Here is a 16,337-nt window from a genome sequence, read left to right as displayed (position 1 = left end):
AATATCTCCAGGTTTGGGACCTGGTTGAAGGGTTCGTGCGTGCTCCAGCAAGACGTCCAAGACTAGCATGCATGAAAGCTTTCTGGCTCAAGAGTTTACACTTGTAAGTGATCTTATGGGGCTTTCTTTGAGGGGTCCATTAGATTTGCACCTTGGAGACGTATATGAAGAGTTGGGCGCCCCTTAGATGCAAGTTTTTTTAATTTGGCTAGCAATCCTGAGAAGATGTTGGACTGCGGATAGACTGGCCAAACGAAGGCTACCGCACCCAGCGTCTTGCCCTCTCTGTGATCAGGCAGATGAGAATATTCAATATCTAATGGCCGATTGTGTGTTCTCGAGGCAAGTGCGGTTTACTATTCTCCAAAAGCTCGGGCTGCTGGCTCTAAGGGGCTGTTTGGTTAGGGGTCAAAGGGAGCCAAACCAAATTTTGGCCGTGCCCTGAAAATTTGTCTACCGTTTGGTTTGAGGCAAAAATTTGGTCATGCCCCGAAAAAATTTGGTTGGCCAAAACTATTCTATAGCGTTTTTGGGCAAATTCGGGTAGCCAAATCGTTCGCTAAAATTTTTGGCCAACTAAATTTTGACTTGGACTCAATCCAAACGCCATTTTAGTGGCCAAAATTTGGTACTATCCTGATTTGGCCTCTGGCCAAATTTTGGCTTGGCTTGTTGGGGCCCAGAACCAAACAGCCCTAAGTCCACAGCCTAATACAACCTGTTTCTCTAGCTGGTGGAACCGCATGATTAAAAAGGTCGACAAGGAGTGAAAGAAGGGTCTCAACTCCCTCATAATTTTAGTTGCTTGGGAGATCTGGAAGCATCGCAATGTATGGGTCTTTACCGGTGCTGCGCCTAGCATGGACGTCGTGGTGAGGAAGTTGGAGGAGGAAGGAACCTTGTGGTGTGCGGTTGGGCCTAAAGAGCTCCAGAGGCTATGGTCAGGGTAGTCCCTCTATAGGATCCTTCTCCTGGTCGTCTTGTTTTAATTCGTGTAACGCGTGTGTGCTCTTGGTTACCGGTGTCTATAACTGGTGTTGTATTTTATCTCTCTTCCTCTTTAATGAAATGAAACGCAGCTCTCTTGCGTTTTCAACAGAAAAAAAGTTTCTTCGCCATCTCGTGAAGACGCATGATGTTAGCAGGTGCTGCACGCTCTCCACCTCCTGATCGCACAACGGACAGTGGGCGAGATGAGACATCTTGTCACCACATTGAAGTGGGTCGGATGAGACAGTGGATAGGTGCCATACTGTGTCTTGGCTGACCATTCCTAATCCTAGAGTAGTGCTAGCATGTGAGAGGTAAGTTTGATATAGGTTATTGATGGTTTCCCTTTCTCACCTTATCGTGAATTGCTCAATTCCTGTAAAGCTTGAAGTTCTTTTTGTCTAGATTTAGGTGTTTTTGTGGATTCTGGTCACTGCTGGTGCCAACATATGCAATCTCAATGGATCGAGAACAATATGTAAATTCTTGGCTTTACTTTGTTTTTCCCCCTTAATCTTTCTCTGTTTGTAATTTCTTCTCCTTCTTAATATATAAATATACTTAATCTTTCTCTGTTTGTAATATCTTCTCCTTCTTAATATATAAATATAAGTCATTCCCTGTTGTTCGGTGACTTAGATTCCAACAGTTGGCGCCATCCGTGGGGATCGAACCCACGAACACGACCACGACCCCGACTTGTCCTTAGAGGAGGAACTCGAAGACGAAGAGGTAGACGCCGATTCAGCTCTAGCTTCAACATTCTCTGCTCCTTCGGCCTCAGCTTCCCCCACCGCTGGCTCAGCGGTCACGCGTGGATCCGAAGGCTCGTCGTCGTCATCACTGAGAATTAGCGTGGGAAGATCCATACGCGCACAAAAGAACGACTTCGACGAAGAGGAATGAAGATCCTATGTGCCTTTTGGAGGCTCCTATCGAAGGGGCGCAGCTTGAATGGCCATTGAGCCCTCAGGAGTCAATTCCTTGCGCGGGTCGTTGAAGGCCACTTCGCGATGTCTCTTCCTTAGGGCAAGTGCTTTCTTCCTTTTACCCCCTTGCGGCGAAGGGTTTGCGATTCTTCGCTTCCTCTGGCTGCCCACGGCAGGTTCTCCGCCGGCATCGACAGTCGGGGAGCCCTCTCCGCCCTTACCCGGTAAGGGCGTGGTCACCTTCGGCATGTCCTTATAGGAAAGACCTCGTAACTCGAAAATTCGGTTAAGTCGCCGCCCAAGCCCCTGGTCAGCGCAGAGCTGGGCTTCGCTCTGGGTAAATTTCTCGAGCAGCAGCATGGCCTTAGCCTCCACTTCGGCTACCGTTAGGTCTGCCACAAAGCAAGCAATGTAAGCAAATGATAAAGTCGAAGTGTAGTTAGGAACATGATAAAAGATAATACCTGTGAAACCTCAGAAAATAGGATGGGGGCGGCAGAGTCCCTCCAGCCCTTTGTCACCAAATTCCGGGATGGTCCAGTCCCGGCTAAGGGGCCATACCACGGATGCCACGAACTCTTCTACAAGATCACGCGTAGTCAGATGCTTCGCGCACCTGGCGAAGGCCTCAAGTGCCGCCCTTTGAGACGATGGATTCGTCATCTTCGAGCTTCGAAGTCTCTTGGCCCCTCGGGAGTATAACCTTCGAAACATCACTAATCAAACCCCCTCTCACTAGTCCAATCAGGACTTCATCGTCAACCTTAGATTTTTCCAATCCAATAGGTCTTCGGACGCTTTGCCTTGCCTTTCGGAGCCATTCGCACTGGGCTTCGGAAAGAGAGGTGGTTGTGAGAGACTTCGTACGAGAGCTGCAGCTTCAGCGAGTTCAAGCGGTAAAAATCGAGCCACCGCGTGGAGCATATTTATAGCGTGGAGAATATGCCGGAAATGTGGCAGTTAGGGGGGTGAAGCTGTAAATCATAGCGTGGAATGGTTGAGTACGGGCTATAAATAGACTAGCACTATAACTGAGGTGACGGATGAATTAAGATTATTTCACCCCTCGGATACGTGTCGCACTTCAAAGCCTTCGGCTTTCCCTCTTAACCGAAGGCATTCCCTGTTGTTCGTTGACTTAGATTCCAACAATGAGTACCAACAAATGGGACACCAAAAAACAAAAATGGAAATTATGGTGCAGATAACTGAGTTTGTTTTAATTGAGAGTAAAACAAACTAAAAACATGCAGTCTTACAAATACATACATACTAAGACCCAGACTATTCACTTTCTCTGTATATGGACTTTTGTGCATCAGGAAATAGATCATGTGTGAACTTGATTCCATCCATTATTCAATACTAAGGAAGTCAAATATCTATTCTAAAGCGAGAAATTTGAAATGAATACATTGGGCCATCATGATTGATTTAAAGAGCCAAGACTTTTCTACTGTACCTAAATCAAAATGAATTGAATCAACTTACATGATGAATATATTGTCATGTATATCAAGGAAATCATCATCAAATTGATCAAACAGAAGTGATCTTTTTGATACATTTGAGATCTTTTGAGAAACTACCAGGATTATCCAGTGACCAATGGATTCTGCATTTCCTAACATACGGAACAAATGTTGCACAGAGAATTGAGCATTTGAGCAGTCAACTGATCCTATAAAATATTGAACAATATGGAAGGAACACAAATGAATATGCTATCAGTGTTATTAGGAGCAAACACAAATGTCTGTTAAATTCAGTGTTCAGCACTTCTAGCAACAATGTCAATTCATGAAACATCATCAACTCATGAATACTCATCCCAGTCATTTCATTAAACTACCAAAAAACGAGGCACCTTAGCTTGGTGCATTCATGAACTGCTACAGTCTTTGCATTATTTTCTAAAGTTTAATAAGACCAAACATCGCATCTGATGTACAATCTAGAATGAGCCAATAGCAAACATTAAGATAGTTCAGAAAAAACAGTATAAAGTATAAATTTTTTGTCAACTTGAGTGTTGGTGGACAGTTATTCTGATGATGGGCCATGTATTTGTGTAGACAGGGGGCACTTAACAAAGAGGTCCAAGGGTTTTGATGAAATAGAAGAAGATGGTGTAAGTTGTATGAACTATGCTAGTAGTGTTTAGAGGAGAAAATCTAATTAACACTGGTTTTAACTGCGAAGACAGAATCCATGTCGAACTGCTTTTTGCCCTACAAAAACCAAATCAATTTCCATGAACCGAATCAATCAAATCTATTGTTGCATACTCAAGAAAATAACACTTTGCAGTGTCTTTCCTATCCTTATCCAGGCATTATGTATCCCAAACAAACAGATGATTGGCTACTCTTAACTCTTAAAATGTAGAACCCCTACTGTAATCTTTTAAGAACACACATATTAGCAAAGTAAAATATGAAACATTGATGTACCATTATAATGAAAACATACAGAGGAAATTGTCACATGTATCAGGACAGCAGAGGCAACCAACAACAGCAACCGAAGGATCTGAACTGAGGGAGGGAGAGCTGGTACAGGAGTCCATAATCCCAGAATATGGACAAATTTATTGTTATGTTTTCGCCCACTGGATTTCAATAAACCAACCAAACATCCTTCCAAAATCTCATGCATATTTATTGAATTTGGCCAGCACCCTGTAGCAAACAGCCCAAAATTGATGAAATCCAATCGGTATCCACAAAGATATGTACACCCCTAAAAAATATGTGATGTTTACCATCGCTTTTCATTGCTATATAATGGTAAATTTGCAAGCTTGCTTGCTGGAACTTGGACAAATGGATAAAACACGATAATTAGATGCTTCATTTGTCAATTTTGAGTTATTTCAGCATTAAGGAAAGAACAATGCTAGCCAATTACAACTCCAACTAAATATAAAAGGAACAGCCCCTCCTCTCCAAGCTAACGTATACTGAAGAGAAGGGTTAGCTGACTGACAGGAACAACCCCTCCCCTCCAAGCTAACGTATGCCTGATCATGGATCATGACCTTACTCGTGTTCAAGCTACGCAATAAGAACAGCAACGCAACAACCCGTTGGCTAAAGTCGACAGGTACCATAATTTTACTGAAATGCCTATAAACATTGCTCCATATCTCTCACTAGGCAAGCAATCAAGTGTACAGGTACATCACAGTCCAATTCAAACAGCTACTGATGCTACGCGTTAAGAACTACACCCTGCAAATCTACCTAATCTCTCCTATTTAAAAAAGCAGTAATCCATGTATCGTCAGTTTTGTTCTGCCCACGACCTTCGTCCACTTGCTCGTTGTGTCGCCCGCCCGATCCTTCCGCCCTCCCCCATCGTCCGTCAGATCCTTCCCGCTCGCGTGCTGCGACCTCCACGCCTGCCCTGCCCGCGACCTCCACGCTCCCACTGACCCCGCCCGCAACCTCCGCTCCCCTGCGACCTCCCTCTCTCCAGCCCCCAACAAATCCATCGCTCCAGTCTCCACCCCCCCCCCTCTCTCTCTCTGGCCGATCGACGCCGCCAAAAGCCCCAATGCCCGCGTGCTCTGCCCTGCGCGCCTAGCTGTCGACGCCGCGCCCACCTCAACTCCTCCCCACGCGTCGCCCCTCACCGCGCCGCCCCCACCGCCAAAGAAACACCTGATCGAGTAGCGCGGCGACAGATCTCGGCATCGCGAGGTGGAACATGCCGCTGGATTAGTCGCCACCGTTGCCTTTGCTTCACCGTGCAACTGGTTGCTAACGCTAGATCTGCTCTTCTTGCAGGTTGGCGGTGGGAGGAGCGACGTCGCGAGCGCGACGCGGACGAAGCGGCTGCCGGTGCCAGGTTCGATTTGCTTGATATTTGCTCGACCTCTGTTCGTTTGATGTTGTGATTTCGAGCGCCTTTTTCAGTGAAAAAAATAACTTTTTTTCATGCTGGACTTAGGTACCGCGAGGACGACGCCACTGCCGGGCTGGAAGAGGTTGGATATGATTCTCGACAAGCTGCAGAAGTGTGTGTTTGACATCTTTGACGCCAGTGCGAAATGGATTTTGTTGCTTTAAGATTTGATGAGCTCTTTCTTTTGGCTACTGTTTGATTCTGCAGGAAGGATACATACGGAGTGTTTGCGGAGCCAATGGATCCGAAGGAGGTGAGAGCCTTTATTTGTTTGCCATGCTTGTTGGAGTCGCCTCCTAAATTTTCTTGCTTGCAATTTGTGCAGGTACATTCTGATGGTTTTGCTGAAATCATGCCTCGCACTGACATTGAGTGGTCTCGTTGGAATTTATATTGTTCAGAAGATTTCAGGAACTATCATTTTGTTTTAAGCATTTTGCTTACTCTGGTGCATAATTGTTCTAACTATTCTTGAAATCAACTATGTCTCTTGGGAGCATAATCTGTTGACAAGTTGCAGATTGATATGGCTACGTCGACTCACACATGTTGGGCGGAGGAGAAGAAATAAGCTGTATGCCTGTATCTCAATCAAATTACTCAAGATGCCGTTAAGGAAACCTTGCACATCTGCACCACAATAGTTCCAAAGGTAAGCCATTAAGTTGATCACCAGAAGGTTGCGTTGAGTTTGACGCTTCATGTTGGTTCCATGTTAGTTGGTGACATCTTTTTTACATTCGTCATGCAATTGATTCTCTAATGGAGAGTTGAGCCAACTGGTAAAACAATTAATTAACTTTTGTATTCATTTTAATAAAATACGACATGGTGAAGCCCTTGAATTTGAAGCTGAGGCTTATCCACTCTTACTTGAGTTGAAAACCGAAGTCAATACTATCAAACTTTTGCTTGACACAAGTGATACTCCAGTGCTACTCTCAATTGCATGCGGTAGTAATTGTCCTTTCTTTTTTGAAACAAAGGCAGTAGTTAATCGCAAAAAAAAAAAGGCAATAGTTATCTTCTGGTTCCATCGTTTTTTTTATGCAGCTCTGCTGCCCTAATGCAGAAATAATATTTTACATGTCTAATCGTTGTGCAGCCCTTGGTGATAAAGACCGTTTGTAAATTGTGATCTTATTCTAGCATGAATGATAGGGGCATGGTATGCAGTTGAAGATAAGAGTAAAAAAGACCGTATTATGCTCCTCTCAATTGGTGATAAAGAATTAAAGACCGTTTGCATGTCTCAATTGCTACTCTCAATTGCCAGCAGCACTTGGTTATAAAGACCGTTTCATATTTACTTATTCTTTAGCTTTCTTTTGCTTTTTCTTAAGCTATTGATTCTTCACCTTTCTTTTGCTTTTTCTTAAGCCATTAAGCTATATCTTTGATTTTTGGTGTAGTTCTTTTACATTTTGCTCTTTGTTTGTCCGGGACTACTTTCTTGGACCTGTACCTGAAACAAAATGTTATCCTTTGAAATTGGACGACTATAGATTGACCCATCCATTTATTGGATGTTGAAGTCAGCATATGTCTTGCAAATAATAGAGCTGCTTGGTCACATTATTATTGGAGATTTGGAGTGAAGAAACCAAAGGGGTATACTAAAAGTGGCTTTCTTATTTTTGAAATGGAATCGTGGCTATACTTGATGGATGGTCGTGGCAGTGGCTGCCTGGTTGGCTGATCAAATGATACTAGGTTTGAAAAATGTCTAATTAAGACTTTGGAGGGAGTTGTGGAGATGGGTTTTGATATTTTGTTGAAGAAATAATGTTTTCATTAAAAAAAAGATAATTACAATCCTTCTCTACGGTGCGGGTTGTGCAGTGACGGCGGTAGGGAAGGTTCTGTAGAAGGATTAAGGACAAGGATGGGGCTGAGCAGTCAGGATTGTAGTTTGCGTATGTTCAACTTTGCAGATGATAAGTATGTTGTTTATTTATGTGCTCGTGTGTTTTTATAAGGGTTGTTTGTTCATTGTAGGTATGAATTTTAAATGCATTATGGTTCAATTGGATGGCCAGTGGATTTCTCAGCTACGATTAGGGGATAAAAGACAAGCGTGTGATTGCCTTCATTAATGTAAATATCTTATGTAATTTTTAGTCCCGTTGCAACGCACGGACACTCACCTAGTGAATTATCACATTTTGAAAGGGCCTCTCACCTAGCCGGTGCGCGAGCGGCCGATCAAATCGCTGCCGTCGAGGATGAGATCGAAGGTGGTGGCCTTCATGCCCTTGGACCTGAGCCTCTGCCTCAGCGGTTCCCATATCCGGAAATTCGTCAACGTGTTTGGGTCCGCAGGATCCTCATCGCTGCTGGCTGTGACTTCGCCGTCGTCGTCCTCAGAGCTTGAGCTTCTCCTGTCCTCAGCAATCTTATTATCCTTCTTACTTGCGGCGGGGGCCGACCCATTGGAGCTCGTGCTGCTCGATCCTCTCCTAGAAGGAGGAAGTCGCCGCTGCCAGTCGGCACTGGCTGGTACTGCTGAGGATCCTCGTCCGGCGTGCACGTGGTTGCCGGGCCCACGCAGCACAGGTGGCGCAGCAGCGAGTGGGAAGCCGCAGGAGACATGCTGGACGTCACGCTCCAGACCAGTATGGTGCGAGCGGCCTCGACCCACCGTCGCCGCACTAACCCTCCGGCCCGTTGCGCCATCTGACGTGGTGTGCCTCTGGGCGGAGCTTGCCTGTGCCTACCGCACCCTAGCAACGGGCCATAGGCCGTCGTCGTCGCGTATAGGAGGGGGCGGCGTCGACGCACAGGGAGGTAGGGAACAGTGGCGCTTTGGCGGCCTTAGGCGTCGTGCTTAGGAAAGGAGGGAGGGCGGGGTGGAGGCAGCTGCGGTAAAAATACTACAAAAAATTACATAAAGTAAAAAAGCATACATTTAAAGAGTACAAGTACAATGTCGCGGTGATATTATATGTTGTCGATGATATTATAGCTAGTGAATAAAGCATACTTTAAAAAAATACATAGTAGATTATATTAAAAATTACACAAAGTAGACGACGAATCATTTATGCACTTCCGCCTTTCTATTGTGCAAGTAATATTGAAAAGGCATAATTATAAACTAATATGGTATCAATTTGATTAATAATTAGATAGTAAATTGTAACAAATCAGCAGGTTAATGGTCAGAAAGATATAACAGCAGAGAAAGCCAAAGGTTTAGTAAAAGTTGTGAGATGTATGCAACCGTTTTTACTAGGAACAGTTCATAGAGTAGAAAATTTTAACAAAGAATTAGGAGACAAAAAGAAAATTATGGTAAGAAATACACTGGGATCGTTGCTTGAGACACTTTACAATAATAATGAATTGAGGTAACATATACACAATAGAACACAGAGGAAAAGACAAATGGCTCATGTGGCCAAGTTTTCCATCTTGCTCTTATTAACTTTTATGTACATGTAGTTTAATTGCAGAATACCAGTGAAGGGAAAAAAATGGAGTCCATAATAACAAATTAATTCCATCACACAAAAATAAATCAGTTTAGAATGATCTTGAATTTTTTATGTGCACCGGAGGTCTTATTGCTTAGGACATTTAAACCAGTTTTAGCAGCCTGCTAAGCAAAGGAAGAATATGACTTGACTTCAGAAATAGAGGTCTTATTGCTTTGGACATTTCAAATTCTTTCAATTTTAGAGAGGTCATATTATGCATGAATGATAGGAAGTGAACATCAAATTATTGTTTGTTTCATGAATGATCAATTGTTTTACAAAAGAAGGCATGCATTTGTTATGAGCCCTTTTCCTATTGGCTTCATATTATGCAGTTGTTTAATAGATTTGTAATTGTCCCTTTTATCAATGGTCATGTTTAATCTCATTTGCTTGAATGAGAAGCAAATGGAAGCTTGTCCTTCTTCTGAACAAAGTAATTGGCATCAATCAGTAGTAACATAAAAATTAGGTCTTATCAGAATTTCTCCAACAAAAGATGTATTTCAGAATATTGATCAGTTTATTTGATCTATCGCTGTTCAATGCAAGCATTAACTCAACTGCATCATTTGAACCACTTCGTATCTAAAAAATGCCTTATAATTTATCACAAGATTATCATGTAGATAAATAAACTTCGATCAAAATAACCCTCTAAAGTTTAACATAGTTGGCACCCATCCGTAGTAACATAAAAATGAAGTCTGTCAGAATTTCTATATAAAAAAGAAGTCTACCAAGACATCATTTAGTTTATTTGATTCATAGTTGTACAATGCAAGCATGTAGAAATGTCATATTAACTCGACATGCAGTATTTAAACTACTTTGTATCTAAAAAATGTCTTATAACTGTATCAAAGGATCATCAAGTAGATAAATAAACTTCGGTCAAAGTAACGCCCTAAAGTTTTTCACAACTTACATGTTCATATTTAAATTTGACTTGTATTGCCACTGAATATGAAACTTTGTCGAGCACCGAGGTACCTGTGTGACGAGGGGAGTAATCAAGGAAGAGACATAGGTATGAAGCTACAGACATTTAATTTAGAGTTGGTGGAATAAATTTTGCATTGTACCATAGAAAACATTCATGAATTTTGTAATGATAACACAACTCAATTATTCACTCACCTTTAAAAGCATGACATTCTCTTACTGCATTTCTGTCCCCCCCCCCCACACACCCAATTATCCTTCCCTAATTCCTCTATCAATGCATCAAAATTCTTTGCATCTCTGTATGTTAAATGAAATATGAACATCTAAAATAACACATATGTATGTGCAATCTTGTTACTGGTTGAGCCATCGGGGTGTCTAAATTGAGTTTGAATATCATGATGAAAAGTATTATAGGAGTACACAGAGCTTTCTCTTTTTTTCGTAGAATACAAAAATCAGGAGAAAATTATAATGCAATAGGTTGAGATAGTTGCGAAATACCTTGTATAGAAGATTTTTGACGGTGATAGATCTGAGGATTTTGTGGAAGAAACGGTAGTTGGAACTGCACAAACCTTGAGGTAGCATTCATTTTTTTTATCCAAAGAAATGGTAGAAATTTTTGGGACTTCTCTCTTTGAAGCAGTAGGTTCTGTAGCATCTTTATCCTCACAAGATTTACAAGCCACATTTCTTTAACTTGCATTCAAAGAGGATACAGAGGGTGTTCTACTGTCTTTGAGTTTGAGTTTTAGATAAAAGAAAATTTTAATGACATGTTTTTGTCAAAAAAATGGCAGGTAAAACTATCAAATTTATAGAATAAGCATATTTGTGTTAGCTTAAAATTAGATATAAGAATTTGGAGAGGTAAATAACAATGGCTGAAGTAAAGATTTCAAATTGTGATATATTCTTTGGAAAGGGCATGCTAAAAGGTCTTCTCATTCTTTCTATGCGCAGTTTATGGCAATGATGCAACTCGAGAATATCAATTGTGAAAAATAAGTGAGCATATATCAGCAACACGGTTCATTCTATTCAAATCTATGGTCAATTTTTTTGCCTTTATATCAGCAACAATATCTTTTCTGTCATTACAAATATTGTTGAACTGAAGTATATATAGAAAATATTAATACTTGCATTTCAGTTTAGATTTAGTACAATCAAATTATTTCATTGCATTGTCAAGATATGGACCTAAAATTTACTAGATCCTAACTGTTAACACAACAAAAGTCATTTCTATAATCTATACAACAAAAGATTACAGGAAGAGGGATATTAATGTGCTTGCAAAAAATCACATGAGGCAAGTGGAAAGGATAGTACCTACTGTAGTGGATGAGGATCATCATGCATTCAGCTTGCGACACGTGTTCCAATGTTTCGGATTGCAAGCTGCGCAGGCTCCAATGGCTTTGGGAGAGGAGAGCGCCATTCGTGTCGCTCTTCTCATGTCAGCCATGGCAGCGCATCTTTCTAGTTGTGTGGAAGCTCGACCTGCTTCGGGTGCTGTAACATCCTAGTTTTCAGAAAAATCTGAAATCAAAAACCAATTTGAAATCATTTCAAACCAAGTTTTCAAATCAAAAGTTCAAATCTTTTTCTCTTCCCTCCCTCTCCCTAGGCTCAATCCGGTCGGTCCGTTTCTCTCTCTCTCTCTCTCTCTCTCTCTCTCTCTCTCTCTCTCTCTCTTCTCTCTCTCTCTCTCTCTCATCTCCTTCTCCCATGGCCCTTCCCTCCTAACCCGCTCTCTCCCTCTCTCCCGCATCTGCGCAAGCAGACCCAGCCCAGCCCAGCCCTCAGTCACCGTCGTCTTCCTACTCCCGTCACTCGGGCACACACCGAGCTCGCTAACCGCGGACCCCGCCAAGCTCGCTAACCGCGGACCCCGCCAAGCTCGACCGCCACTGTCACCACGGTAAGTTGTCGTGGCGCCCTGACCCCTCTCCTCTCTCTACGAAGTCGCCACACACAGCACTGGTGATGAGCACACAGAGCTTCCGTGGACCATCACGTACGAGCCTCTGCAAGTCATTCTCGACCACAGCCACACCGCTCCTCTCTGCCCCCCCCCCCCTCCCTGTGCTTGCATGCGTGCACGATGGCACTGGCGAGAGTTAACACCGGCCCCACCTTTAGCCAAAAGCCGCACATCACGGCCGGCCTTCACCACGTTTGTGGCTGATTGCCATGGCAATCCTTTCCCCTCCACATATAAAAGGGCATGCTTGAGCCTTGCAGCCACTCCGCCACAACCCAATCGAGCCAATGGTCTCTCTCTCCCTCTTTCTCTCTTTCTCCCTGTAGTCTCTTTCCCCTTTGCTGACGGTGTTCACCATCGATCCACCTCCAAACGCCGCCATTGGCCAATTGGACCCCATGGCGAGCTCCACCTGACAACTCTCCACCTCCCTCGCCACTCTGCTTATCCCTACCCTCTCCATCCCGAGCTATCACCGAGCCACCATGACCGCCGAGCTCCATCTCCGTCATCGGCAGTCGTCAATGCCCCACCGGCCAAGGTGAGCACGGATAGCGCTCCCTCACACCACATACATACTCCTGATGCCCAAAATTCTGAGCCAAATTGCCTCTCTGCTAGTTTTCCATGTTGGTTGTAGCCGCTCCCAACTCCAGTGAGCCGCTGGCCTTGTTCCAACCATCGCCCATCGACATGATGCCCACCACCGACTCTGTCGTGCCGCGTTGGTCCTCTTGGACCATCTCTTGGTCCAACTCGAGGCCGAGAGCTGCCAGCCCGATAGCCCAGTCACCTGTACCACCATGTGGCCCCACCATGTCGACTGCCACCTCAGCCGACCCCACCCTCTTTAGTACAGTTAGCTACCACGTCAGCCATCCCATGCCCCTGGTCCACCGTAGACCACAGAAGAGAATCCCGCCGGTCCACAAGTCCATGAACCCAGTCTACAGCACATTAGACTTTTTCTTTTATCCAAAAATCCTTTTTCCAGAGAATATTCCACGGAAAATTCTCCTCTTTTCTTTTTCTCAAAAATTTTTCCGGCCAGCTTCCAAAGCCCATATCTCCTCTGTTTTAACTCTGATTTCAACGATTCTTCCACCGATATTCATCTAAATTCAAATCCTATACTTTCCCATTGGTTTGACATTTATTTCAAAATTATTTGTATTTTATTTGTATTTATTGGTGTGTTTGTGTGCCGCATTTTAGAGACCAGAGAGTTTGAGGAGGAGGAGGAGTCGGGAACGTAAGATTTAGAGCAAGATCCCCTCGAGGACTTCAACGAAGGCTAGTTCCAATCCGTTTTCCTCGTTGATTATATTGAGCCCAAATGTTATCACCATAATCCGTAGCAGTCATTTTCCACTAAATATTCACATGAAGTATTAATTATTTGCATAATTTAAATGGTTGATCTAGTTATGTTCTACAATAGAATAGCTAGCTGAATTGCTTTGACTTGAATAACCTTGGTAACCCTAGGACAGTCGTCTCGACAACTTTTATTATGCTAAGACGAAGAACTTGTTACTAGTATGCTTATGATTGTGTATCTTAGTATTTCATACTTAGTCATAATTAATTTTATGAAATGTGTGAAACCCGGTGACTTGGTGTTGTGTGAGTTGTTGGGATGGGAAGGCTTATCGGATAATGTTAATAAGAGATAACTTGTTAGAGCTGGAGCAAATCAGGGTTCCCATCGGAAATGTCTTGAACGAACTATAGTTCGGTCACAACAACTATCATAGGTTGCGTGTGTTTCCTTGGAGTGTGAGTGGGCAAGGTGTGCCCATTTTTGGGAAATAGGTTTGGCAGTGTGCTGTGAGTTGTTGCAAACAGAGTATTTGGCAACATTAAAACTTAGGCCCTAGTGACTTTCCACCACGGCTGAAACCCCGTTTATGATGAAAAAATGTTTTCACAAAACCCGCCTTATGAAAATGAACCCTTGCATATGTAAACTCTGCTTTTCTGAAAAGTTAATCTTACAACTTTACCCTTGTTATACCATATGCATATATTTATAGCCCTTGATGTAGGGTAATGGTTGGAACTTGCTGAGTATATTTGTACTCACCCTTACTTGTGTTTTTAGAGGAAGATCCGGACTTCATCGACGCCGACGGTGAGGCTAACGAGTAGGTCTCAGTCGTGTCTGCACCTGAGTTGCATATGGAGTGGCGTGTTCACCATGCTGGCCCTGTTATGCACTCTGATATCATGGATCGTGTTTCTCGTAGATCTTAGCATAATCATTTATATATTATTAGCTTGGTAGAGTTATTTCACTATACCCTTTGTTGTATGACAATGGTTCCACCTGTTGTAAGACTTATATTTAACAGCGACTGATGCAGTGACTGGTATAATAAAGTTTTAAGCATTGGGGATGACCCAGGACGCTTCAGGTGCGTCACCTTTGATTCGCTTGCCATCGGTGCCGATTGGCTTGCGGATGTCACTGTTGTCGTTGCCTTCTATTTGCTCGTGGGGAGGGTTGTCTATTTTCCTTGCTGAATCCGGTCAACTATGGAATTGGGAGCTGGCACAGCAGTGACAGCGAGAATGGAGGTGGCGTTTGGAGGATGAGACGGAGGGGTGACAACGACGAGTCGAAATAACCAGTGCGATGATTGTAGGCGGTGGCGCCTGAGAGCACGGTGGTGCATGGAGGTTCCCTGCCTGCGACCTTTGCCGCTAATGGATGCTGTCGGGCCACCTCTGACCGTCGTGTGTGTCGACGCCAGCAGCTGCCCGGATAGCGCCAAGGCCTCCGTTCTTGGCCTGCTAGTTGTTGCCAGGGGGTGGGCTGGGTTGCGGTCTTGGGCAGTCGGGTGTGCGACGTTCCTTTTTTTGGGGGTATGGAGCGGGTGTCAAGGGGATCGGTCGAGGAAGATGAAGGGAGAAGGTTGACAACTCAGTGGCGCTGTGCGGGCTGAGGTGCATGTCAGCGGAAACCTTGCAGGTGTATGCGCCAGGGACCATGGCACGAGCAGCCGTCGCGACGGCCATGCGGTTGTTGGTGAACTGGCACGAGCATCGGCAATGGAGGGAGAAGGAGAGTAGGAAAGAGCGAGGCGGCACGAGGAGGGAAGGATCCGATGGTATATATGCACTCGCAGTTGGATTGGACGGCGACAAACCAAATGATGATGTGGGCTCATGAGGGTTGAGTTTTCTTACGCATTCTAGGTTATAGAGAGATATGCCTTGGTAAGGTTTTGTGGGGTAGTACTGTTACTTGTACATTCTACTGTAGAAAACTTAGGATATACTATTTGCCAAGTTGAGGTTTATCCTGAAATTTCAGTGATGGGAAAGCTACATTGTATGTAAAATTCTTTGGATACAACTTGAAGCAGCATCGACAGGCTAGTTGCTTTCAACCTTATTTTCTGGATGTAGAGTCTGCACCGTCCTACTATTTGTTGGTCTTTTACCTGTTATATTTCAGCTATTTGAGAACTGGAGGCCACTTTGTGCTTGGTTGAGGGGACCTAACTGTCGTGCGACACTCGTGCGATTTCTGTTCTTCTGATGGATCAAGATTTGCTTAATCTGAATGACATTTTTGGTGCGAGTATTTGCAGATTGTCTGAAGACTACTGTTTTGCTGGTACATGCTCAAACTTCCTGTATATCTTTACTATATACATCATGCTGCTGTGCACAACTGGAGGAACTTTTCTTCGTCCAATCACATTGTTCAGCATGGATGGATCCTGCCTGGAGTAGCTGGCAATACAGCTTGCTGCTTTGGTTTGTTCGCTTTTTCAGCCGCCTTTTCGTTCTGGGATGGGATCCCAAACTTGAAATGATCACTCTCACTCGGGATGTTAGAATTAAAGGGCACCTACCGAGTGAAATGACCATCAGTAAGTTTTGGGGTGTAATCTTGAATGCACTGATCATCTGTGGGTCGATCTAGATGCTAGAGATCGTGATGGCAGACTCTGAACTCTGAGCTGTGATGATCTGAAGAGATACCGGATCTAGTTGCGCTTATGCGGATTAGAAACTATCAGCACCCAGTAGCCGCTAGCATTGTTCAGAGTTGAGGTATTCTGATGGGCTACCTTT

At 43.8% G+C, this 16,337-nt stretch overlaps 1 long non-coding RNA gene across 3 annotated transcripts; it reads left to right on the top strand.

Moving 5' to 3' along the window:
• The first annotated feature begins 5,169 nt into the window (after nt 1-5,169).
• Nucleotides 5,170-7,991, top strand: LOC133894741 (uncharacterized). 3 transcript variants are annotated; one of them, XR_009905510.1, is made up of 7 exons: nt 5,170-5,623; nt 5,711-5,771; nt 5,874-5,940; nt 6,036-6,081; nt 6,154-6,480; nt 7,671-7,744; nt 7,827-7,991. It is a non-coding gene; the product is annotated as an uncharacterized LOC133894741 (long non-coding RNA). The 3 variants fall into 3 exon arrangements; XR_009905508.1 differs by lacking the exon at nt 7,671-7,744 and having other exon boundaries at nt 7,827-7,989; XR_009905509.1 differs by lacking the exons at nt 7,671-7,744; nt 7,827-7,991 and adding an exon at nt 6,934-7,621.
• The last annotated feature ends 8,346 nt before the right edge of the window (nt 7,992-16,337 follow it).

Source organism: Phragmites australis, chromosome 16, assembly GCF_958298935.1.
Source record: "Phragmites australis chromosome 16, lpPhrAust1.1, whole genome shotgun sequence".
NCBI lineage: Eukaryota > Viridiplantae > Streptophyta > Magnoliopsida > Poales > Poaceae > Phragmites > Phragmites australis.
This window is presented reverse-complemented; position numbering and strand designations above follow the sequence as displayed.